At 36.8% G+C, this 25,032-nt stretch overlaps 1 pseudogene; it reads left to right on the top strand.

Annotated features, from left to right (window-relative positions):
• Positions 1-23,412: 23,412 nt before the first annotated feature.
• Positions 23,413-24,206, top strand: LOC129030455 (large ribosomal subunit protein uL30-like; annotated as a pseudogene).
• The last annotated feature ends 826 nt before the right edge of the window (positions 24,207-25,032 follow it).

Raw genomic sequence — 25,032 nt, 5'->3', positions numbered from 1 at the left:
TAGGGTTTTGCAATTGAGATGGGATTCCTGATTTCAATGAGAACAAATGGTTGCCAGAGTGCTAGAGTTCAAGCAGCAAAACGTAATTACTAGAAGTGGGGTAAGTAGTTACCATAGGCTGGGAGTGGCTCATGCCTGTAATCCCAGCACTTTGGGAGGCTGAGACAGAAGGATTGCTTGAGGTCAGGAGTTCGAGACCAGCCTGAGCAAAAAAGTGAGACCCTGTCTCTACAAAAAAAATAAAAAAATTAGTCTGGCATGGTGGTGCATGCCTGTGTTCCCAGCTACATGGGAGGTTGAGGCAGGAGAATTGCTTGATTCCAGGAGGTCCAGGCTGTAGTGAACCATGTTCATACCACTGCACTCCACCCTGGGTAACAGAGTGACAGCCTGTCTGGGAAAAAAAAAAAAAAATCAAAAAGTGGTTACCATAGAAAGCAACAAGCAAGTGTGATAACTTTTTTAACAGAATAGGAATCTTTGATAACAATTATGCAGTTCCCAAAACAAAAATATCCCTTTAACTCCTACTTAATCTGTAAATATAATAATAATAATCCAAGATCTAATGAACAGGGCCTTACTTTAGCCACTACAATGGAAACTCATGGTGGATTACTACCGTTCAGGACTAAGTCAGTCAATGTACGGGCTTAGAGACTAGGGCCATTTAATAAAGGTCAGAAACAATTGAGAAATATTTGCACAAAATCCATCATGAACATGTACTGTAAATCTTCCTTGACTTCCTCCAAATGAACTGTTATCCTTTACCAGGTTAAATGTGAACTAGGACAATGGAATTATCCATCTTTGGGAATAGGGATGGGCTGACTGATCACTGGTTCTGACCTGACACTAAGCCCAGAAAACAGATTTACCCTGTGTGTGGTCCATTAGTCACGGTGGGGAATTAGATGGTAAACAGATTTTTGACCTAATCATTGGGTCCATTAACCCAACCTGTGACTATTGTACCATTTCTGGATATTTAATTGGAATAGAAATGTTTGGCTAGTATTCCAGTATTGTCTTCCAGACCCAGAGAGCTGAAAGCCATTATGATACAAAAAGTAAATAGAAGCCTTTGGAGCTTTTTCCTCCTATCAAAAATTTTAACCATAAGTGGTAGCTTATTCCTGGTAAGCTTCAGAGATTAGTGCCACCATCAAATACTTGAAAGATGCAGCGTGATTATCTTTAAAGCATCTCCATTTTAATTTGACTATTTGGCCTATGTAGAAAACAGATGATTCTTAGGGAATGACAGTACATGACTGCATGGCTGTTCATGTGGTGATTCTGACTGCAGCTGCTTTTCCAGATTTGGTCTTGGTGCTGAAAAAAATCAACTCATTCCCCTGCACCTGGTATTCAGCTACTGATCCAGTAAATCCTAAGTCCTCTCTTTCAGTATGCAAAGAATATCAGAAGTAATTTACTTTCAACTAGCAGAATCAGAAGATTACCTTTACTATCTTGCCTCAAGTCTATGTCAATATTTAGCTTTGAATCTTAATTTAGCCACCAGCGATCTTGTTCATCTCACCATTCTCTAAGACATCCATCTTGTCCACTACATTGATTACATCATGCTGGTAGCAGCTGGGAAGCATAATAGCAGCTATCGAGAGACCTTGGTAGAAAACATGCATACCAGAAAGTTGGGGGATAAAACCTCCCCCACATTCAGAAATCTGTCACTTCAGTAAAGCTTTGGGAAACCTAATGACTAGGAATATGTAGGGATAGACTCTCTGAGGTGAAAGACAAGTTGCCACAATTTTCCTCCTCATCACTAAGAAGGGACCCAAAATTTAGGGGGTTTCTTTAGACTTTAGAGGCAATATTGCCACAGGTTTGGGGTGCTATTCTAAACAACTTGCCGGATAAGCTAAGGTTGATGTCTTTAAATAGGGTCCAGTTTCTAAAGTAAGAAGGTCTGCCATTTGGCTCCTAAGGCTCACAGGGTTTATAGAAGATCCAGATGCTATATGAAATGTATGGTTAACTCAGGCAGAAAAATCATGAAGCTTTTAGAGTTTTGGAGAAAAGCCATGCTCCTTAAGCAAATAACATTTCTGCTTTTGATTAACAGTCCCTATCATGCCCCTAGATTTTGAAAAAGACTAGTTATCTGACCATTACATACAAAGGAAACTGAAACCTGAGTTTCCCCTTATGGCCTAGATATTATCTGATTCACCATCATTTGAATGGAGGCATGCCTGTTGGTAGTCTATCATTTTGCCAAGATATAAATGAGATTTGGAATGAGCAGGTCCTGGGGAGACAAGAAACATCATGTTAGCCGATGGCTAACATCCCTAATGCATCTACTTTTCACCCTCAGCTCACACCCAAGAGATTTGTCATCTGATGCTTCAAAAAATGAGGAAAGTGTGTAAGTTTTTCACTTAATTGGGATGGCTTGCAGGTTTAAAAATAAGAGTGGTGCTAAGGAAGTTGAATGTGGCAGGATTGGAGAGAATGGGAGGCAAACAGTGAAGAATGAAAAGTTAGCGGACATTAGAATATGAAGCAGCTTATCACACATGATAAAAAATATTGTCATTATTTAGAAGGAATGGTAAGGCAGTGGAAGACTTTTTAATCTGTGGGTGAGCAGCATGTTATAAACTCGCTTCCCTTTTTTATAAAAGATCATTCTTGCCGCAGTTTGGAGACTGGAATAGAGGGGGTAAGTTAGATATGTGATTAAACTGTTTTAGTAACCCGGCAGAGAGATGAGAAGGTCCTGGGTATGCATTGTTGCATTGGAATAGAGAAAAGTGGGTTTCTTCTAAAAATATTTAGGGGAAAGTATTAATCAGCCTTGAGGATTGAGTAGATAAGAGAAATGATAGGGAGAAACAATAGGTAGGTCTGACTTCTGATGCAGGTAAAATCTGTGGAGGGTGATAACATTCTGTGATATAGAGATTACAGTTAGAGGAGCAGAATTTTGCTTGTGAATATGGAAAAGGGGGACAAGTTGAGAGAAATAATGTGTCCAGTCTTGTATATTGTGATGAGGTGTCAATAGAATGTTAAAATCAAGATACTTAGTAATCAGTTGGAGACACTGAGGCCTGACAGGCTTAGGATGAAGAGATGTATTGAAGTCATTGACATACATAAATCCATAAAACCATGAAAATGAACGAGGTAGTACAGAAAGAGTGAGAGTAAACTAAGAAGACCTAGAAGAGAACTTTAATCAGTTACAGAGCCTGTTATGTTCATGTTTCTAAACCACTCATTGAGGCACATTACTACCAAAAGCAGAGCTGACAGTTGCCTTTTACTAAAGATTTCTAAAATGTCTAAAATTTAAAAAGGCTAAATAAAATATGCATACCTCATGTAATGTGTCAATACCACTGAAACCTCTCTTTTGCTGCCTACCCAACACAATGAGAAAGGAATTTTTGCTTTATTGAATGTAGTTTTAAAAATTAGTCTAAAAGGTGCCCAAGAGATGTTCTAACTAGATTGAGCAGGTTAAAACCAATCAAGAGAGCTAAAAGAAATCATGGAAAGTTTTGTACTTAGCACGCATAGCTGCAGAATCACGTTGGCAGTATTTCCTCATAAACAACTGCTTTACCTCTCTATTCTGGGCATTTTTATCTTACTCTCTGGAGGATTATCTTGTATGAATATCAATCTGAAGATTTCACAGCTGCTGCAGAGAACCCTTCCTGAGTGTAATAATGCCAATACATAGTATTCTTATGAAGTCTCCTGCAATATCTACCTGACTGTGCCTTGTCAAAATAGCAGAAGGAAATGTGTTAGCTGTGCTGTTTTTCTGTTACCACAAAATCAAAATTAGTAGCTCATCTAATAACACACAAAAAAAGTACTGTGGCTATGAATATGTGACTCTTGCTATATTCAGCTTGAATTTGACATCAGTCTCTTCTACTTAAAATGGCTTTTTGTCATCCTGGTATCTATCTTCCAGATTTTTATTAAGTTTGAATGTCTGTGTTTTTTAATTAAAAACTTACCATATTTCAGAAATACCATTAGATTGTTTAGATTTTTCTACCATACTTTTTTTCAGAACTAAATAATTCTAGTTATTTGTTTAATTCAAAAAGTACCTCAATAAAAACAAGATTATATCAAATATTGTCTAAAATAGGGCCTAACGTATGGTAAACATCAAATAAATAATTGTTCATAAAGCATCTGATGAGTTCACTGCAAAAGTATAGTTTCCTCATTTCTCGCGTATTATATTAGGAAAATTCCAACATACCCTGTGATGAAGTTATGTAAAAATAGACACTCTCATAAGCAACTGGTGAAAATGATCAATGATACAGCCCTTCTGGATGAGAAATGGCAGGTGAGTGTTTTAAGAAGGAAAAACTGACAGCCATTGGCAGGTTAAATTGTAGCAGAAGAACATTCTCAGCAGGAAAGCCAGAGAAAGGGCCATTACAACAGTCTATGTAGGCATAAGAAAGTGGAAATGTTGTTTTTAGCGATGATCTTCTTTTAAAAAGAGATAGAAGTTGAATTTTGGAATAAAGAGAATGTAGATCAAGGCATAAGAGAAGGAGAAATTTGATATCTCAGATACGTGGGTCTGAATGAGTTCTGCCATTTACTAGTTACTTTTTTATGAACAAGTTAACGACGGTAAACCTCAGTTTGCTACTTTATTAAGCGAGGATGCTGTGAACTATTTGACGATAGTTTTGTAAGACATCATGCCTAATGTAGAATGTAAATATGAGCAACTTTTCTTGCCTTTTGATGGTTGTTTTCCAAATGAGACAAAGGAGGAAAGAGCCAAGGGGAGAAGAAGGAGAAGAAATTGACCCTCGAGACTCCAGCCCAAGACATAGAATTCCATTTACTGAAGCATGATGGGCACTTCTAGAAGCTTAATATGTGACATTCTTAGTACATCTGTGAGACTCTGGCCCTTTCAAAGCAAATCAAAGCATCCTTTCAGTATTCTTGAAAATACAATTATTCTTCCATTTAGAAAGCTACCATGTACCATGTCAGCACAAAATACACAGTCACAGCAAGCCTTTCTCTGAGATTTCAGCATGGTGGAATGGCTTTTTATTTTTATGCATGAAAGTATGAAATAGTCTCTGTAAAAGCCACTGCTATAACTGACTGCACTACTGGAAGGCAAGCTACCTTTGAAATGGTTTTACTTGGACAGATTCCCAGTGATGTTCCTCAAAATGTACCATTGAGAAATCTACACCTAATAAGGCCTTACTATGATGAAAAAGAACACAGACAGCTGGAAATCACTTTATTCTGAGTTGCTTACCTCAGCTCAGAGCACAGTGCTTTTGAAACAAGGCACATGGTTCTAACCACAGACTGCCAAGGGATTTTTGATTCAGGTCACTGCTTGCTTTCCCCTTCACCTTATTAAGGAAAAAAGAAACAGAATTTGGAGGTTTCCATTTGTTCGCCACTAGGTGATTGGACATCTTGCTGAGGGAAAAAGACTTGTGACTCTGCAACAATTATTCATTTGCCAAGGTTGCTGTAATTCTATGGGCTATTTCAGTTTTCCGTAAATTTTCTATTTCTGAATGACTTTTTCCTCTAGAATGTGTACTATTATGGCCACCACTCTCTTAAATATGCACAAGGTATCGCTGTAGATGTATGTTCTTCAGTGAAAGCTGAAAATGGTCGATCCCTTAAAGCCTTACTGTCTTTCTTTACTCTCTCTCTCTCTCTCTCCCTCCCTCTCTCTCTCTCCCTCTCTCTGTCTCTCTCTCTCTCTCTCCCCCCTCCCTCCCTCCCTTCCTTTCTTTTCTAACAGACAGACTCTTTCTATGTTGCCAAGGTTGGTCTCAAACCCCTAGGATCCTCCCACCTCAGCCTTTAGAGTACTGGGACTACAGATGAACACCACAGTGTCTGGTTTCTTATTGATGTATATTACCATGCTGCATGACTGTGGTCTCTGTTCTAGACTTCTAATGAGTTATACAGTCCAGTTCCACATTTCTGAAACATGATGGGAGGACATCTGCATCAGAACCATCAGAGTGCTTCTAGAAATGGAAATGCATAGACCTCACCCTAACAATTTGCATTATAACCCCATTTCCACAAGATGAAACCATGTATCCAATGCTTCAAGAGACTTCCTCTTTAAATTAGGTTCAATTCCTTCTGAGCAAAGTCAACAATCTGTCTAAGTGAACCTCCAGAGGGCCGGAAGGAATTACCAGGGGTAATTAGAAATGCTTTCTCAGTAACTGCTGACATTAAATGTGTATGTACATGTAGGCTTATATATTATTTAGGCCAGTCTGATCACTAGAAACATCCTTAACACTGATCCAGAATGCTACTTTGACTTATGTGGAAAATCTCATGGATACAAAAGGAATCACGTTCATGCCAAAGCCAATTTTCCTTTGGCTTTTAGCACTGATTGTGCTGATATGGTAAAAGGGACCAAGCATTCCACAAGAAGCAAATAAATCAGATTCTAATTATAACTCTTCTTGATAGACCGATTATACATAGATTTTCTTGGCCATTCATGTGTAACAGTCAGGAATGAGTAAATCTTCACTGCCTTGTTTACCCTTAATTCCTATTAAAGACTGACACTGGAGATTCTCTAGCAAATTAGGAGTTAGGCACTGCAGCTTTTTCATCTACTTTCTCAATCAGTAAGTGAGGTAGACTGCTTAGTAAGGTCGGGGCAGTGGCTGCAATTTTAGGTTTCTGACAAATATTTCAGACCTGTGTTGCCTAAAATGGTAGACACTGAGCACATATGGCTATTTACATTTAAAGTAATTAAACTCAAATAAGATAAAAAGAATTCAGTTCCTCAGTAGCATAGACATATTTTAAATGCTCAGTGGCTACATGTGGATAGTGGCTACTGTATTGGATAGCACAGATGAAACATCTCCATCATTGCAGAAAGTTGTTTTAGACAGCTCTGTGCTCACACGATTCTGTAAATCAATATGAGTCTTCTTCAGGAAAATAATTGGAAGGTACAATAGGGAAAGAATTTATTTACTGTTTGTTTAATGAATTAACTCTAACAGGATAAGAGAGTGTGTCTTCAGCTAGTGTAGTAAGAGTTGGTCATCCCTAGAAGATAGTAGGGCAGGAGAGGGTAGTTCTTCATTCTAAAGAGCTCGGTATCAGGTATGTAAATAGAGCATCAAGAAGAATCAAAAGGATCTCTTCTTATCCTTTTCTTTTGTGTAAAGACATCAGAGTATACAACTAAGAATAGGAGATAGATATTAAACATTTATGCAACTTTGGGTCTCAGAATATAAGAGAGCAAAGATGGATTTTTCAATTTTCAGTCACTTTTACTTCACAATCTTTTCTTCTATTATTCCCCTGTGAAATTTCCACTCTCAGTTCTCCCAACTCACATCACTGTTTTCCTGTTTCTTAGCTTTTACTTGTGCTCTTTCCCTCTCTTAACATTCAATTTTTAACATTCACTGTCTCCTTCATTTCTTTCTTTAAAAGTTCAGCCCATAAAAATCTATGCTCTTATATATTTATAAATTAATTAATTTACTTGTTCAATAAACATTTACTTAAAACCTACTAAGTTTCATGACCTTATAAACGACAATCCTCTCTGTCAAGAAGCCCATACACTGTTTTCTACTAGTGGAGGGAACAGAGAAGTAAACAGCCAATTTGAATACTCTATTGTGTTTTACAATATATGATTCAAAGACTATTATGAGTGAATAGAAGCTGGGGAAGCCAGAGCAGCTGCCCTGTCTAAATGATATTTGAGTTGAGTTTCAAAGGAAGGAATTAGAGGGAGAGAGACTGCCATGTACAAGTGCACCAAGGCATGCAGGAGCATGGCAACCTCGCTGGTTTCCAGGCAGAAGTGGATGTTCATGAAGTCAGAACGATGAACAACCAGAACAGAAAGGGCTAATGAGTCTAGCTAAAGAGGATGAGTTCAAATGAGAACACACGGACACAGGGAGGGGAACATTATACACCGGGGCCTGTCAGGGGGTGAGGGGCAAGGGGAGGGAGCACATTAGGACAAATACCTAATGCATGTGGGGCTTAAAACGTAGATGACGGATTGACAGGTGCAGCAAAACACCATAGTACATGTATGTCTAGGTAACAAATGCACAGGTATCCCAGAACTTAAGGTGAAAAAAAAAGTGTGCGTTCTATATTACATAATATATCACACATACTGTAGTGCCATCTCAACTTAAAGTCATAAATTCAGAAAATCCTGAAATCTGGATGTTCTGCACTGAAAGTTTATCAGGAATCTATTTCCCATTATTTTAAATGTGAAAATCAATAAATTGTTAGACATTAACCTCACGCCTCACACCCCATTCCCAAAAAAACATACATATTTTACATACCTATACATAATCAACTTTTATGCCTGTATAAATAGCATTTTATGATCTAAGATGTTTTCAATTTTGTTTCCTAATTACCAAGCAACAAATAAGGTCTCTAACAAACAATATTTTTCAAAAAGTTCATGTGATTGTGACATTCTACTAGTCGTGTTGGAATGAAATTCAAGATCTTTTCCACAATTAGTTTTAGAAAAATGCTGTCTTGAGTTTTAGAAACAGAATGATAAATATTTTCTATATAAATACCAGCACAAAACATTGTTTTAAAGATACACATGTTCTATGAAGTCTAGATATTAAAAACCAAGAGAATTTCTTCCTGAAAAACACTGTCCCAGGGGATATTCTATGGAGTGAAGCTGAATACACAAATGAATACATACTGTTTAAACTAATGATATGAAATTAACATCAGTGTAACCATCATCCAGCCCTCTTCCATTTCCCTCTCCCTCTTCACTCTGAAGTAACCACTGTGCTGGTACTTTGCAGTTTAACTAAATACTTACGCATCCCTAAATAATATGTTGTTTACTTTCATACATTTTGAACATTATATAAATGAAAGCCTACTGTACGAATTACTATGCAGCATTAGACTTTGATGTTGAGGTGTGCAGTTGGGATACATTAATTTTTCACAATTATGCAAAACTATGCCTTATATGTATACTTTAAAAGGTATATTTTCTGTTTTTCTTTTGTTTCTGCTTTGTTTGTTCCTCCAAATTATGTTTCTGTAAACACTATTATCCATTCTCCTGGTGCACATATGTGAAATTTTATTTTGCAATTATGGCTTGAAGTAGAATGGTTAGACCATGACATATTTGTAGCACTGACTTTACTAGATCGTAATACATATTTTGTGGGTAAATGCAGTAGTTAATGCTCTTAAAAGCTGTGTATATAAATTACTGTTACTTCATATACTGACTAACTTGGGTTTTTACCAATATTTTAATTTTTGTCAAATCTGTATTGCATACGGTATATGATTGAGATTGTTTGTAATTCCATGACTATTAATGAGTTTGAATAACTTTTCATGTTTACTAACTATGACTCTTATGAGCTATTCTTCTACATGTTGTTTGCATATCTTTTCTATTTTTTGGTACAATTTTTAGGACTTTTTGTCAAATACATTTATTTTTTGAGGAATTTGAGGCTGTAAATTTCTAACTACTTTACTTATATTCCACAAATTTCAGTACATAGTATTTTTAATATTTACTTCTATATATGTTATAATATCCATTACATTATCTTCTTTGACCTATGTGTTCTTTTAGGGGTGTGTGTGTGTGTGTGTGTGACTGTACTTGATTTTTTAATATTTTGACATGAATTGTCTGTATCTCCAAACAATATATTTTTCAATGTTGTACTTACTTTTGGTGAGGATTCTGATTATTTATAAAAGGCAATGTATTTTCAAAGCAGTCAACATGGATTTGAACCCCAGTTCCATCACCAGTGTGACTTTGGGTGAGCTATTTTATTTCTGACATTCAGTTTATTCAGTTTAAATTGGGAATAATAGTAGTTTAGGCCTACCGCAGAGATACTGCAGGTTCATCCCCAGAGCATCAAAAGAAAGCAAATATTGCTAGAAAGTGACTCATACAAATTATTTGGTTTCCCAGTGCACATAAAAGTTATGTTTTCACAATACTGTGGTCTGCTGAGTGTGCAGTAGCAGAATGTCTGAAAAAAATACATACAATACACATATCTTAATTTAAAAATACGTTATTGCTAAACAAATCCTAGCAATCATTTGACCTTTCAGCAAGTTGTAATCACTTTTGCTGGTGGAGGGTCTTGCATCAATGTTAATGGCTGCTGACTGATCAGGGTATTGGCTGCTGAAGGTGGAGGTGGCTGTGGAAATTTCTTAAAATAAGACAATAAAGTTTGCTGCATTGATCGAATCTTCCTTGCGCAAAGATTCTTTTCTGTAGCATGCAATGCTGTTTGACAGCATTTTGTCCTCAGCAGAGCTTCTTTCAAAATTGGAGTCAATCTTCTCAAACCCTGCCGTTACTTTATCAACTATGTTTATGTAATATTCTAAATCCATTTATGTCATTTCAACAACGTTTCTAGCATCTTCACCAGGAATAGATTCCATTTCAAGAAGCCACTTTCTTTGCACAACCCTAAGAACCAACTCCTTATTTGTTCAAGTTTTGTCGTGAGATTGCTGCAATTCAATCACATCCTTGGGCTCCACTCCTAATTCTAGTTCTCTTGTTATCTCCACCACATCTGCAGTTATTTCCTCCATTGAAGTCTTCAAGCCCTCAAAGTCATACATGAGGGTTGGAATCATCTTCTTCCAAACTCCTGTTAATGTTTATACTTTGACTTCCTCCCATGAATCACGAATGTTTTTAATGGCATCTAGAATGAAGAGTCCTTTCCAGAAGATTTTTGGTTTACTTTGGCCTTATCCATAAGAACAATCATTATGTATGGCAGCTATAGCCTTATGAAATGTACATTTTAAAAATAATAAGACTTGGAAATCAAATTACTCATTAATTCATGGGCTGCAGAATGGATGTTTTGTTAGCAGACAAGAAAACAACATTAATATCCTTGTACATCTCTATCAGAGTTCTTGGATGACTAGGTACATTGAGCAATAATATTTTAAAAGGTATTTTTTTTTAGCAGGAGGTCTCAACAGTGGGCTTAAAATAGTCAATAAACCATGCTGTAAACAATGCTGTCATCCAGGCTTTTATTGTTCCATTTATATAGCACAGGCAGAGTCTATATAGCATAATTCTTAAGCACCCTAGAGTTTTGGAATAGTAAATAAGCATTGGCTTCAACTTAAAATCACCAGTGGCATTAACCCCTAATGACAGAGTCAGACTGTCTTTTGCTCCTTTGAAGCCATGCATTGACATTTTCTCTCTAACTAGGAAATTCCCTGAAAGCATGTTCATCCAACAGAGGCTGTTTGTCTACATTTAAAATCTATTGTTTAGTGCAGCCGCTTTCTTTATTATTATTATTATTATTATTATACTTTAAATTTTAGGATACATGTGCACAATGTGCAGGTAAGTTACATATGTATACATGTGCCATGCTGGTGTGCTGCACCCATTAACTCGCCATTTAGCATTAGGTATATCTCCTAATGCTATCCCTCCCCCCTGCCCTAACCCCACAACAGTCCCCAGAGTGTGATGTTCCCCTTCCTGTGTCCATGTGTTCTCATTGTTCAATTCCCATCTATGAGTGAGAATATGCGGTGTTTGGTTTTTTGTCCTTGCAATAGTTTACTGAGAATGATGATTTCCAATTTCATCCATGTCCCTACAAAGGACATGAACTCATCATTTTTTATGGCTGCATAGTATTCCATGATGTATATGTGCCGCATTTTCTTAATCCAGTCTGTCATTGTTGGACATTTGGGTTGATTCCAAGTCTTTGCTATTGTGAATAGTGTCGCAATAAACATACGTGTGCATGTGTCTTTATAGCAGCATGATTTATAGTCCTTTGGGTATATACCCAGTAATGGGATGGCTGGGTCAAATGGTATTTCTAGTTCTAGATCCCTGAGGAATCGCCACACTGACTTCCACAATGGTTGAACTAGTTTACAGTCCCACCAACAGTGTAAAAGTGTTCCTATTTCTCCACATCCTCTACAGCACCTGTTGCTTCCTGACTTTTTAATGATCGCCATTCTAACTGGTGTGAGATGGTATCTCATTGTGGTTTTGATTTGCATTTCTCTGATGGCCAGTGATGATGAGCATTTTTTCATGTGTCTTTTGGCTGCATAAATGTCTTCTTTTGAGAAGTGTCTGTTCATATCCTTTGCCCACTTTTTGATGGGGTTGTTTGTTTTTTTCTTGTAAATTTGTTTGAGTTCATTGTAGATTCTGGATATTAGCCCTTTGTCAGATGAGTAGGTTGCGAAAATTTTCTCCCATTTTGTAGGTTGCCTGTTCACTCTGATGGTAGTTTCTTTTGCTGTAGAGAAGCTCTTTAGTTTAATTAGATCCCATTTGTCAATTTTGGCTTTGTTGCCATTGCTTTTGGTGTTTTAGACATGAAGTCCTTGCCCATGCCTATGTCCTGAATGGTAATGCCTAGGTTTTCTTCTAGGGTTTTTATGGTTTTAGGTCTAACGTTTAAGTCTTTGATCCATCTTGAATTAATTTTTGTATAAGGTGTAAAGAAGGGATCCAGTTTCAGCGTTCTACATATGGCTAGCCAGTTTTCCCGGCACCATTTATTAAACAGGGAATCCTTTCCCCATTGCTTGTTTTTCTCAGGTTTGTCAAAGATCAGATAGTTGTAGATATGTGGCGCTATTTCTGAAGGCTCTGTTCTGTTCCATTGATCTATATCTCTGTTTTGGTACCAGTACCATGCTGTTTGGTTACTGTAGCCTTGTATTATAGTTTGAAGTCAGGTAGCGTGATGCCTCCAGCTTTGTTCTTTTGGCTTAGGATTGACTTGGTGATGTAGGCTCTTTTTTGGTTCCATATTGAATCTATAAATTACCTTGGGCAGTATGGCCATTTTCACGATATTGATTCTTCCTACCCATGAGCATGGAATGTTCTTCCATTTGTTTGTATCCTCTTTTATTTCATTGAGCAGTGGTTTGTAGTTCTCCTTGAAAAGGTCCTTCATGTCCCTTGTAAGTTGGATTCCTAGGTATTTTATTCTCTTTGAAGCAATTGTAAATGGGAGTTCACTCATGATTTGGCTCTCTGTTTGTCTGTTATTGGTGTATAAGAATGCTTGTGATTTTTGTACATTGATTTTGTATCCTGAGGCTTTGCTGAAGTTGCTTATCAGCTTAAGGAGATTTTGGGCTGAGACAATGGGGTTTTCTAGATATACAATCATGTCGTCTGCAAACAGGGACAATTTGACTTCATCTTTTCCTAATTGAATACCATTTATTTCCTTCTCCTGCCTAATTGCCCTGGCCAGAACTTCCAACACTATGTTGAATAGGAGTGGTGAGAGAGGGCATCCCTGTCTTGTGCCAGTTTTCAAAGGGAATGCTTCCAGTTTTTGCCCATTCAGTATGATATTGGCTGTGGGTTTGTCGTAGATAGCTCTTATTATTTTGAGATACGTCCCATCAATACCTAATATATTGAGAGTTTTTAGCATGAAGTGTTGTTGAATTTTGTCAGAGGTCCTTTCTGCATCTATTGAGATAATCATGTGGTTTTTGTCTTTGGTTCTGTTTATATGCTGGATTACATTTATTGATTTGCGTATATTGAACCAGCCTTGGATAAAGAGGCAAGACCCATCACTGTGCTGTATTCAGGAAACCCATCTCATGTGCAGAGACACACACAGGCTCAAAATAAAAGGATGGAGGAAGATCTACCAAGCAAATGGAAAACAAAAAAAGGCAGGGGTTGCAATCCTAGTTTCTGATAAAACAGACTTTAAACCAACATAGATCAAAAGAGACAAAGAAGGCCATTACATAATGGTAAAGGGATCAATTCAACAAGAAGAGCTAACTATCCTAAATATATATGCACCCAATACAGGAGCACCCAGATTCATAAAGCAAGTCCTGAGTGACCTACAAAGAGACTTAGACTCCCACACAATAATAATGGGAGACTTTAACACCCCACTGTCAACATTAGAGAGATCAACGAGATAGAAAGTTAACAAGGATACCCAGGAATTGAACTCAGCTCTGCACCAAGCGGACCTAATAGACATCTACAAAATTCTCCACCCCAAATCGACAGAATATAGCTTTTTTTCAGCACCACACCACACCTATTCCAAAATTGACCACATAGTTGGAAGTAGAGCTCTCCTCAGCAAATGTAAAAGAACAGAAATTATAACAAACTGTCTCTCAGACCACAGTGCAATCAAACTAGAACTCAGGATTAAGAAACTCACTCAAAACCACTCAACTGCATGGAAACTGAACAACCTGCTCCTGAATGACTACTGGGTACATAACGAAATGAAGGCAGAAATCCAGATGTTCTTTGAAACCAACGAGAACAAAGACACAACGTACCAGAATCTCTGGGACACATTCAAAGCAGTGTGTAGAGGGAAATTTATAGCACTAAATGCCCACAGAAGAAAGGAGGAAAGATCCAAAATTGACACCCTAACATCACAATTAAAAGAACTAGAAAAGCAAGAGCAAACACATGCAAAAGCTAGCAGAAGGCAAGAAATAACTAAAATCAGAGCAGAACTGAAGGAAATAGAGACCAAAAAAATGCTTCAAAGAATCCAGGAGCTGGTTTTTTTGAAAGGATCAACAAAATTGATAGACCGCTAGCAAGACTAATAAAGAAGAAAAGAGAGAAGAATCAAATAGATGCAATAAAAAATGATAAAGGGGATATCACCACCGATCCCACAGAAATACAAACTACTATCAGAGAATATTACAAACACCTCTATGCAAATAAACTAGAAAATCTAGAAGAAATGGATAAATTCCTTGACACACACACTCTCCCAAGACTAAACCAGGAAGAAGTTGAATCTCTGAATAGACCAATAACAGGATCTGAAATTGTGGCAATAATCAATAGCTTACCAACCAAAAAGAGTCAAGGACCAGATGGATTCACAGCCGAATTCTACCAGAGGTACAAGGAGGAACTGGTACTATTCCTTCTGAAACTATTCCAATCAATAGAAAAAGAGGGAATCCTCCCTAACTCATTTTATGAGGCCAGCATCATCCTGATACCAAAGCCGGGCAGAGACACAACCAAAAAAGAGAATTTTAGACCAATATCCTTGATGAACATTGATGCAAAAATCCTCAATAAAATATTGGCAAACCGAATCCAGCAGCACATCAAAAAGCTTATCCACCATGATCAAGTGGGCTTCATCGCTGGGAGGGTAGCCACTTTCATCAATTATTTTAAGTAGATCTTCTGGATTACTTTCTGCGGCTTCTATATCTGCACTTGCCACTTCACTTTGTATTTTTACGTTATGGAGATAGCTTCTTTCCTGAAACCTCATGAACCAACCTCTGCTAGCTTCAAACTTTCCTTTTGCAACTCCCTTACCTCTCTCAGCCTTCATAGAACTGAAGAGAGTTAGGATGTTGCTCTAACTTAGGCTTTGGCTTAAATTCTTTTATGCCTGAGTTTGTAATTTTTTTTGAATTTTTGCAGTCAGACTTTGGTGATGACCTTGAGCAGTAGGATATAAATAACTCCCTCAGGCTTAGCATTCCAATAATGGAAAACTAGGCATAAATGTCTAAGGGAATACTGTGGCTGATTTGATCTTGTATCTAGACTGCTAAAACTTTCTCCCTATCAGCAATAAGGCTGTTTCACCTTCTTATCATTTGCTCATTGGAGTAGCACTTTTACTTTCCTTCAATAACTGTTCCTTTGCATTTACAACTTGGCTAACTGTTTGGCTCAAGAGGCCTAGCTTGTGGCCTATCTAGGCTTTTGACATGTTTTCCTTAATAAGCTTAATCGTGTCTAGCTTTTGATTTAAAGTGAGAGATGTGTGATTGTTCCTTTCACTTGAACATTTAGAAACCAAGGTAAAGTTATTAATTGGCCTAATTTCAATATTTTTGTGTTTCAGGGAACAGGGAGGCTGAAGGAGATGGAGAGAGATGAGAACTGCCCATCAGTGGAGCAGTCAGAACACACATAGCATTTATTAAGTTTGCCATCTTACAAGGTCACACTTTGTGGTGCTCCAAAAGAATTATAAATGTAACATCAGAGATCATTGATCATGGATCACTGTAACAGATGCAACAAAAAAATTGAAATGTTGTGAGAGTTACCAAAAGGTGACACAGTCACAAAGTGAACACATGTTGGAAAAATGGCACCAATAGACTTGGTCAGTGCAGAATTGCCACAAACCTTGAATTTGTAAAGAACAGTATCTGCAAAGTTCAAGAAAATGGCTTATGCCTGTACCTATCTCTTAGAGAGCCTGGGAGGAGTAAATGAGATATGCGTAAAGAAGGCCTTAGAACTCTGTCTGGACAGTGCAAGCAATGGATGAAAGCTGGCTGTTGTGTTGTTGATGATGCTATTTGAGAAAAACCGCCCTCGAGGCTTCTTATAGCCTTTTGTTTATAATGTTTTCTGATTAACAGAAGTTCTACATTTGAATATTGTTAATTTATTGGTCTTTTCTTTTGGCATATGAACTTCTAAGTCCTGTTAAATTTCCTACTAAGACGTCGTTAAGGTATTTTCCTAATTGTTTTTTTCTAAAAGGTTTCATATTGCCTTTCACATTTAAGTTTCATCTGAAATTCCTTTTACGTAGGGTGTGGCAAAGGAATCCAGTTTCTTTCCTTTTCAATAGATAACCTGTTGTTTCAGCACCACTTATTGAATTTGAATATTTCTGTCCTCTGAAAGGTGAGTTTGTCCCTTGTCATATATCAAATCTTCAGATATAAGATATAAATGTGTCTGTTTCTGGGTTCTCTACCCTGACCCACTGGGCTATTTATGGATCTCTGTCAATACCACTTTACAACTTGCTATTTTACTTTGTGTGTTTGTTTGTGTATGATACCAGAAAATAAACCTTAATAGTTAGTTTACTCATCTTTTTTTTTATTCAATAGGGTCTTCACTAGTTTTAGTTATGTTTTAAATATTTAGCATCTTTAAGTACTATTTTATATAATATTCTCTTATTACAATATTATTTAGTATTGTAATAAAATGTATTTTATATGTTCTAGAATTCTCTCTCAAATTCTATGAGATTTTGATACAAATTGTGTTGAATTAATGTTTGAAGTTTATTTTCTTTGAAATCTTTAAGCAACTGCACCTCCGCTTAAGTCATCTTTACTCTTTTGTTTTTAGTCTTTTGATTAAATTTTATTACTTTCTCCACAGAGATTATAATTATATTTTGTAGTATATTTTCTTAGGAACAAAATAAATATTATTATTGTAAATAATATTATCATCAAATTATATTTCAAATGCTTTCTTACTCATAAACAGAAATGCAATTAAGTTTTGATTATGCATCTCGTGTCCAGCAACATTGTTACATCTTTTATTATGTTAACTCCCATATGGAGTTTCTGAGATTTTCTATACGGACTATTACTAAATAAGTTTCTTTCCAGTCCTTATGTATTATTCATTTATTTGTTTTTATTATTATCATTATTATTATTATTTTGAGATGGAGTTTTGCTCTTGTTGCCCAGAGACTGGGGTCCAATGGTGCGATCTCGGCTCACTGCAACCTCTGTCTCCCAGGTTCAAGCGATTCTCTGCCTCAGCCTCCTGAGTAGCTGAGATTACAGGCGCATGCCTCCACACCCGGCTCATTTTTGTGTTTTTGGTAGAGACAGGGTTTCACCATGTTGGCCAGGCTGGTCTTGAACTCCTGACCTTAGGTGATCCACCCACCTCGGCCTCCCAAAATTCTGGGATTACAGGCGTAAGCCACTGCGCCTGGCCTATTTATTTAATTTTATTGCCTTTTTATCTTTGTTTTTCTAAGTACAACTTTTAGTACACTATTAGACATGGGGACAGTAAGCATTTTTATTATACCTAAAATTTAAAAATGTTTCTTATGTATTTGTTATGTATTTTTAAAATTGTTTACCATGAAAATAATGCTTACTCTACATATGTTGAAACTACTTCTTATCAAGATAATAATTTTTATTCATAAAAGCATTTAATTTTTAATTGATTATATTTCTCTGTGCATTCAGAAAATCAATTTTTATCTTTAATATATCCACACATTCATATAATCAATAGATTTTCTAATATTAAACTGAACAAATTCCTGGAATAAGCACATCTTGTTATATTATGATTTTCCTGCATGGTCTGAATTTCATATAACATTTTTTAGGACTTTTCTGCATTCTTATTCTCTCCTTATCAATGTTTTCACTTTTACTAGCACAAAGCTATTCATAATGTCCTCTTAATATATTGTTTTTCCAAAAATCTCTTTAGCATATGTAGTTCTGTTACCATTTTTACTTTAATATTCTTTGGTTTTTGTCCCCTCTCCCTCTTTTCTTATTTTCCCTATATATATTTTGAGTCAATTTTAAATAGCCCTATCAAAGAACCAACTTTTGGTTGAAGTTATGCTCTGTATTATAATTTTGCTTTTCGTTTTAATTATGTCTGCTCTTTATTTTTATTTTTACTTATGCTATGTGGTGATTTTTCTTTATCTAACTTCTTAAGATGAATGCTAAGTTGACTTAAAAGTTACTTAGAAATACATATATTTTAATTTCCAAGTGACTAAATTCATTTTATTCAATGATTTATTTTTTGAGTAGTTTTTGTTTAATTTTTTGACTGTTTAATTGTCAATAGGAATTTTAAGTCTTTCATCTATGGATATGACATAGTTCTCCATTTATTTATATATTCTTTGATCTCTTAGCAATATTTTGTCATTTTTCTGTATACAAGTCTTGCACGTTTTTATTTTATTTCTAAAATATTTTGTATATTTTTGTTCCTTGGGATTTTTTTTTACAAAACAGTCATTTTGTCTGTGAAGCAATATAATTTATTTCTCATTTTTTTCAATTTGTATACATTTTATTTCTTATTCTTGACTTACTACATTGGCTCAGATTTCCAATAAAATATTGAATGAGGTTAGTGAGAATGAACAACCTTACCTTGTTCTGAATTTTAGCATGACATTAGCTGTAAGTTTTTAATAGTTTTCCTTTACTGATTCTATTTCTAGTTTCCTGAGTTTTATCATGGATGCATATTGACTTTCTTCAAATGCTTTTTCTGAATCTATTGAAATGACCATAGGTTTTTTTTTTCTTTAGTCTCTTACTATGGTGAATTACAAATGATTAATTTTTGAATGTTGAACTGCTATTGCATTTCTGGGAAGAAAACACTTGGTGAGGATGAATTAGCCCTTTCTTATAATGCTAGATTTTATTTGTTAAAGTTTTAAGAAATTTTTCATCTATGTTAATGAGGAATGTTGGTCTTTTTAATGATGTATTTATGTATTTGTCTAGTTTTTATATCAGTCACTGCTGTCTCCTGTAGTAAAATCAGAAGTTATTTCTTTTCTTTTTAATTACTTTTTTTTTTTTTTAATGGAGTATCCTCCTGTCATCCAGGCTGGAGTACGATGGCGCAATCTCAGCTTACTGCAACCTCTGCCTCTGGGGTCAAGCGATTTTCCTGCCTCCTGAGTAGCTGGGACTACAGGCATGCACCACCACACCTGGCTAATTTTTGCATTTTTAGTAGAGAAGGTGTTTCTCCATGTTGGCCAGGCTGGTCTCGAACTGCTGACCTCAGGTGATCTGCCCATCTCGGCCTCCCAAAGTGCTGAGATTACAGGCGTGAGCCACTGCACCCGGGCTTTTTTTTTTTTTTTTTTTTTTAATGGTAGTTTGTGTAGAACTGGTATCATTTTTCTATAAATGCTCAGTAGAATTTACCAGTGAAGCCATCTAGGAATAGGGTTTTCTTTGTGGGAAGGTTTTAACTACAAATTAAATTGCTTTAGTAGATATAGAGCTATTCATTTATCTATTCTGATTGAGTTAACTTTCATTTTGCTGAGAATTTATATATTTAATCCAAATAAACAAAATTATTGATACAAATTTTTTCACTGTAGTCCCTCTTTATCTGTTTAACGCCTGTAAGAGCTGCAGTTGTTGCTCTTCTTTCATTCCTGATATTGGTATATATGAATCGTTCATATTTTCCCAGATCAGTTTGATTAAAGTTTTAGCAGTTCTATTGTTGTTTCAAAGAACCAGGTTCTGGTATCTGTGGTAGGCTGAATTATAGCCTCTCCAAGATATTCACATCCTAATCCCTGGAATTTGTGAGTATGTTATTTTACTTTACATGGCAAAGAGGAATTTGTCGATGTGATCAAGTTAAGGAATTGAGATGACAGGATTATCCTGAGTTATTTGGGCAGGTTCAATGTAACCACAGGGTCCTTATAAGAAAGAGGCAGGAGGGTAAGAATCAAGGAAGGAGATGAGATGAAAGAAGCAGAGATTAGAGAGTAGAGAAGATGCTATGCTACTAGGTTTGAACGTAGAAATGAGGAGTCATTGGCCAAGGAATGTAGGCCACTACAAGAAGATGGAAAAGGCCATGGTTCTCCCTTAGAGCCTCAAGAAATAATGCAGCTCTGTTAACACCTCAGTTTTCAGACTAGAAGGAATTCAGAGCTCCAAAATTGTAAGATAATAAATTTCTGTTGCTTTAAACTACTAAGGTTGTGGTAATTTGTTACAGCAGTAATAGGAAATTAATACAATAGATTTATTTTTCTATATTTTTGCTTGTTTTCTAGTTCATTGACTTCTGTTATTTAAAATTTTTCCCTCACGCCTGTAATCCCAGCACTTTGGGAGGCCAAGGCTAGCGGTCAGGAGTTCGAGAACAGCCTGGCTAACATGGTGAAACCTCGTCTCTACTAATAATATTTAAAAAATTAGCTGGGCATGGCGGTGGGTGCCTGTAATTCCAGCTACTCGGGAGGCTGAGGCAGGAGAATCACCTGAACCCAGGAGGCAGAGGTTGCAGTGAGCCGAGATTCTGCCACTGCACTCCAGCCTGGGTGACTAGAGTGAAACTCAGTCTCAAAATAAATAAATAAATAAATTAATTAATTAAAATTTTTCCTTCTTATGTTTAGTATAAGTTTAATTTTCTCTCTTTTTTCTAGTTTTTTTTCTTTTAAAATAGAAGCAGTGAGTTCCATAATTTTCTCTCAGCACTACATTACTCACATCACATAAATTTTGATACGTTAGTTTCATTTTTATTCAATTCAAAACAATTTCTAACTTTCCATTCCTTCATTCAAGGGTCATTTAGAATTGTGATTTTTAATTTCCAAATAAATTTTTCAGTTGTCCTAATGGGATTTCTATTTTAATTTTATTGTTTAAGAGAAGGTATATTACATGACTTTAACATTTTTAAATATATTAAAACTGTAACCACCCAATGAGTTCTCCTTGCCCACTGCCCAGATAGAGCCGATTTATCAAGACACGGGAGTTGCAATAGAGAAAGAGTTTAATTCATGCAAAGCTGGCTCAACAGGAAACCAGAGTTCTATTATTAAAATCAGCCTGGAGTTTCTTAAGGATAATTTGGTGGGTAGGGGGCTAGAGAGTTGGGAGTGCTGATTGGTTGGGTCAGAGATTAAATCACAGGAGGTCAAATAGGGTTCGTCTCACTGTCTTTTGTTCCTGGGTGGGATCACACAGCTGGCTGAGCCAGATTACTGGTCTGGGTAGTGCCAGCTGGTGCATCAGAATACAGGGTCTAACAGTCCCAGGAGCCCCAGGTTATCTTGGGAGGTCAAGAGGAGAGGAATTTACCAAACTGATAGGTATTGGAGGGTACAAACCCATGGCTGGACTCAACTTTTAAAAAGTCTTATCTGACATTCCTTATGGAAAAGTTTCATCAAAGCCCATTTTAAAAGCCTATGTAAGAAATAATTATTCTTCTTGTACTTTATGCAGATAATCAGGTCAAGTATAAGAAGACTAAAGTTTATTTTGCAAACAAATCAATCCTATCATGATTTGTTTTTAATAAAAGTGGTGACTGGAGAGAGAAAAATTATGCTTTAAAAAAAAAAACTATCGTACACCTGTTGTTAGCTGTCCTTGGATTTTTTTGTGCAGTTTGGACTGAATCCAAATTCTTTGTGGGCTACAAGTCCCCAAACTAATGCTTTCAAATCTTTGCTTTTAAAACTGGGAATTGCACTCTTTACCCTAGTACTCATTATTTACCTTATAGTACACTGTTCCCTTAAATGCGGTACTATAACTTTAGATGATAATGCTAACGCCTTTGCCATGCAAGCCTTGGAACCCCAGCCAGGCCTGCATGAGTATGTTGACAGTTGCAAAACGGTTCCATTCCTCTCATCTTAGGGTCAACACCTACCCCCACTATACGCTTGATCGGCAGGAAAAAGCTAGAGCTATCTTTGCCCTTTCTCCATCTTCATTAGCCAACACCTTAAGTTTAAGGTGTTACAAAACCCAAAGGGAGGAATTGAAACCACCATTGCAAAATTGTAACTGAGACAGTCAAAGAGATCTGACCTAACCAACTCCATCTTACTTCTAACCTCATCTTCCAGGTGTCTTTGTTCACTCCTGAACGTAGGCTGAACTAACTTTGGGAGGAATTTAGTTTATAGTTTAAAACAAAGATGAAAACAGCCCTTTCCTGAAATAAACTCAGGAAAGTCTAGTGCCCAGGTACTAGACTGCCTTTGTAGGACTAAAAAATTAGCCACAAGAGGCCGGGCGCGGTGGCTCACAACTGTAATCCCAGCACTTTGGGAGGCCGAGGCAGGCGGATCACCTGAGGTCAGGCATGTGAAACAAGTCCGACCAACATGGAGAAACCCCATCTCTACTAAAAATACAAAATTAGCCAGGCGTGGTGGCGCATGCCTGTAGTCCCAGCTACTCAGGGGGCTGAGGCAGGAGAATCACTTGAACCCAGGAGGCAGAGGTTGCAGTGAGCCGAGATCACACCATTGTACTCCAGCCTGGGCAACAAGAGTGAAACTCCGTCTCAAAAAAAAAAAAAAAACTTAGCCACAAGATTAGAAATTATGGTTTAGGAGTCATGCAGCTGGAGGATACAAGGCTCTGAACCTCCCCAAATTGCTCCTGGGGATAAAATTACTATTGCAAAACTTCAGACCAGTGCTTGAGATATTTTGCAGACCCTGCATTTAATGGATCAGCTGGCACCACCCAGATCAATAAACTGGTTCATCTGATCTTGTGGCCTCCACCCAGGAATTGACTCAGAGCAAGAAGAGAACTTCACCTCCCTGTGGTTTCAACTCTGACCTGACTAATCAGCACTCCCAGCTCACTGACCTCCATCCACCCACCAAGTTGTCCTTAAAAACTTTGATATCCACTCTTTTTCTGGCTGGAACAATGGAGGCTGTAGAAGAGAAGAAGAAGAAGGTTCCTGCTGTGCCAGAAACCCTTAAGAAAAAGTGAAGGAATTTCACAGAACTGAAGATCAAGCACCTGAGAAAGAAGTTTGTCCAAAAGATGTTTCGAAAGGCAAGGAGGAAGCTTATCTATGAAAAAGCAAAGCACTTTCACGAGGAATATAGGCAGATGTACAGAACTGAAATTTGAATGGCGAGGATGGCAAGAAAAGCTGGCAACTTCTATGTAACTTCAGAACCCAAATTGGCATTTGTCATCAGGACCAGAGGTATAAATGTGTGAGCCCAAACGTCCGAAAGGTGTTGCAGCTTCTTCGCCTTTATCAAATCTTCAATGGAATCTTTGTGAAACTCAGAAAGGCTTCAATTAACATGCTGAGAATTATAGAGCCGTACATTGCATGGGGGTACTCAAATCTGAAGTCAGTAAATGAACTAATCTACAAGTGTGGTTATGGCAAAATCAATAAGAAGCGAAATGCTTTGACAAACAATGCTTTGATTGCTCGATCTCTTGGTAAATATTACATCATCTGCATGGAGAATCTGATTCATGAGATCTATACTGTTGGAAAACACTTCAAAGAAGCAAATAACTTCCTGTGGCCCTTCAAATTATCTTCTCCATGAGGTGGAATGAAGACCACCCATTTTGTAGAAGGTGGAGATGCTGGCAACAGGGAGGACCAGATCAACAGGCTTATTAGAAGAATGAACTAAGGTGTCTACCACGATTATTTTTCTAAGCTGGTTGGTTAATAAGCAGTACCTGCTCTCAAATTGAAACAAACAAACAAACAAACAAACAAAAACTCTGATTTCCAAATGTTTGGGGAGACTGACTTGAGTAATAATAAAGCTATGGTCTCCCACAAAACAAACAAACAAAAACAAGGGTCTGAAAAATATCTTGAACATCAATTTTAGGTTTTATAATAGTGATGTTATCCCTAGGAGCAATAGGGCAGGGAGATTAGGAATCTTGTGGCCTCTGGCTGAATGACTCCTAAACCATAATTTCTAATCTTGTGGCAAATTTGTTAGTTTTAAAAGGCAGTCTCTTCCACAGGCAAGAGAGAGGTTTGTTTTGGGAAAGGGCTGTTATCATCTTTGTTTGAAAGTTAAACTGTATATTAAATTCTTTTCAATGTTAGTTCAGCCTATGCCCAGGAAAGAAAAAGGGCAGATTAAAGGTTTAGAAACAAGATAGAGTTGGTTAGGTCAGATCTCTTTCACCGTCATACTTTTCTTACTGTTATAATTTTTGCAAAGGCAGTTTCAAAACTCATGTTTTTTTGTCTCAGAATATAGGTTATCTTGATGATTGTTCCATATGCACGTTTAAAAATGAATATTTTTCTATGTTTTATTTTAGGGTAAAGTGTTCCATAGATTTTACTTAGCTGAAGTTGGAACTACCTTTGCAAAAATTATGACAATGAAAGAGATCTGACCTAACATACCCCATCTTGCCTTTAAGCTCCAAGCTGCCCTTGGGCACTTCTGAGCATACACTAAGGTAAGTATAGAAGGAATTTAGTTTAAAGTTTAACTTTGAAACAAAGATGATAACAGCCCTTTCCCAGAACAAAGCTCCTCT

Source organism: Pongo pygmaeus, chromosome 12 (assembly GCF_028885625.2).
Source record: "Pongo pygmaeus isolate AG05252 chromosome 12, NHGRI_mPonPyg2-v2.0_pri, whole genome shotgun sequence".
Classification (NCBI taxonomy): Eukaryota; Metazoa; Chordata; class Mammalia; order Primates; family Hominidae; genus Pongo; species Pongo pygmaeus.
This window is presented reverse-complemented; position numbering and strand designations above follow the sequence as displayed.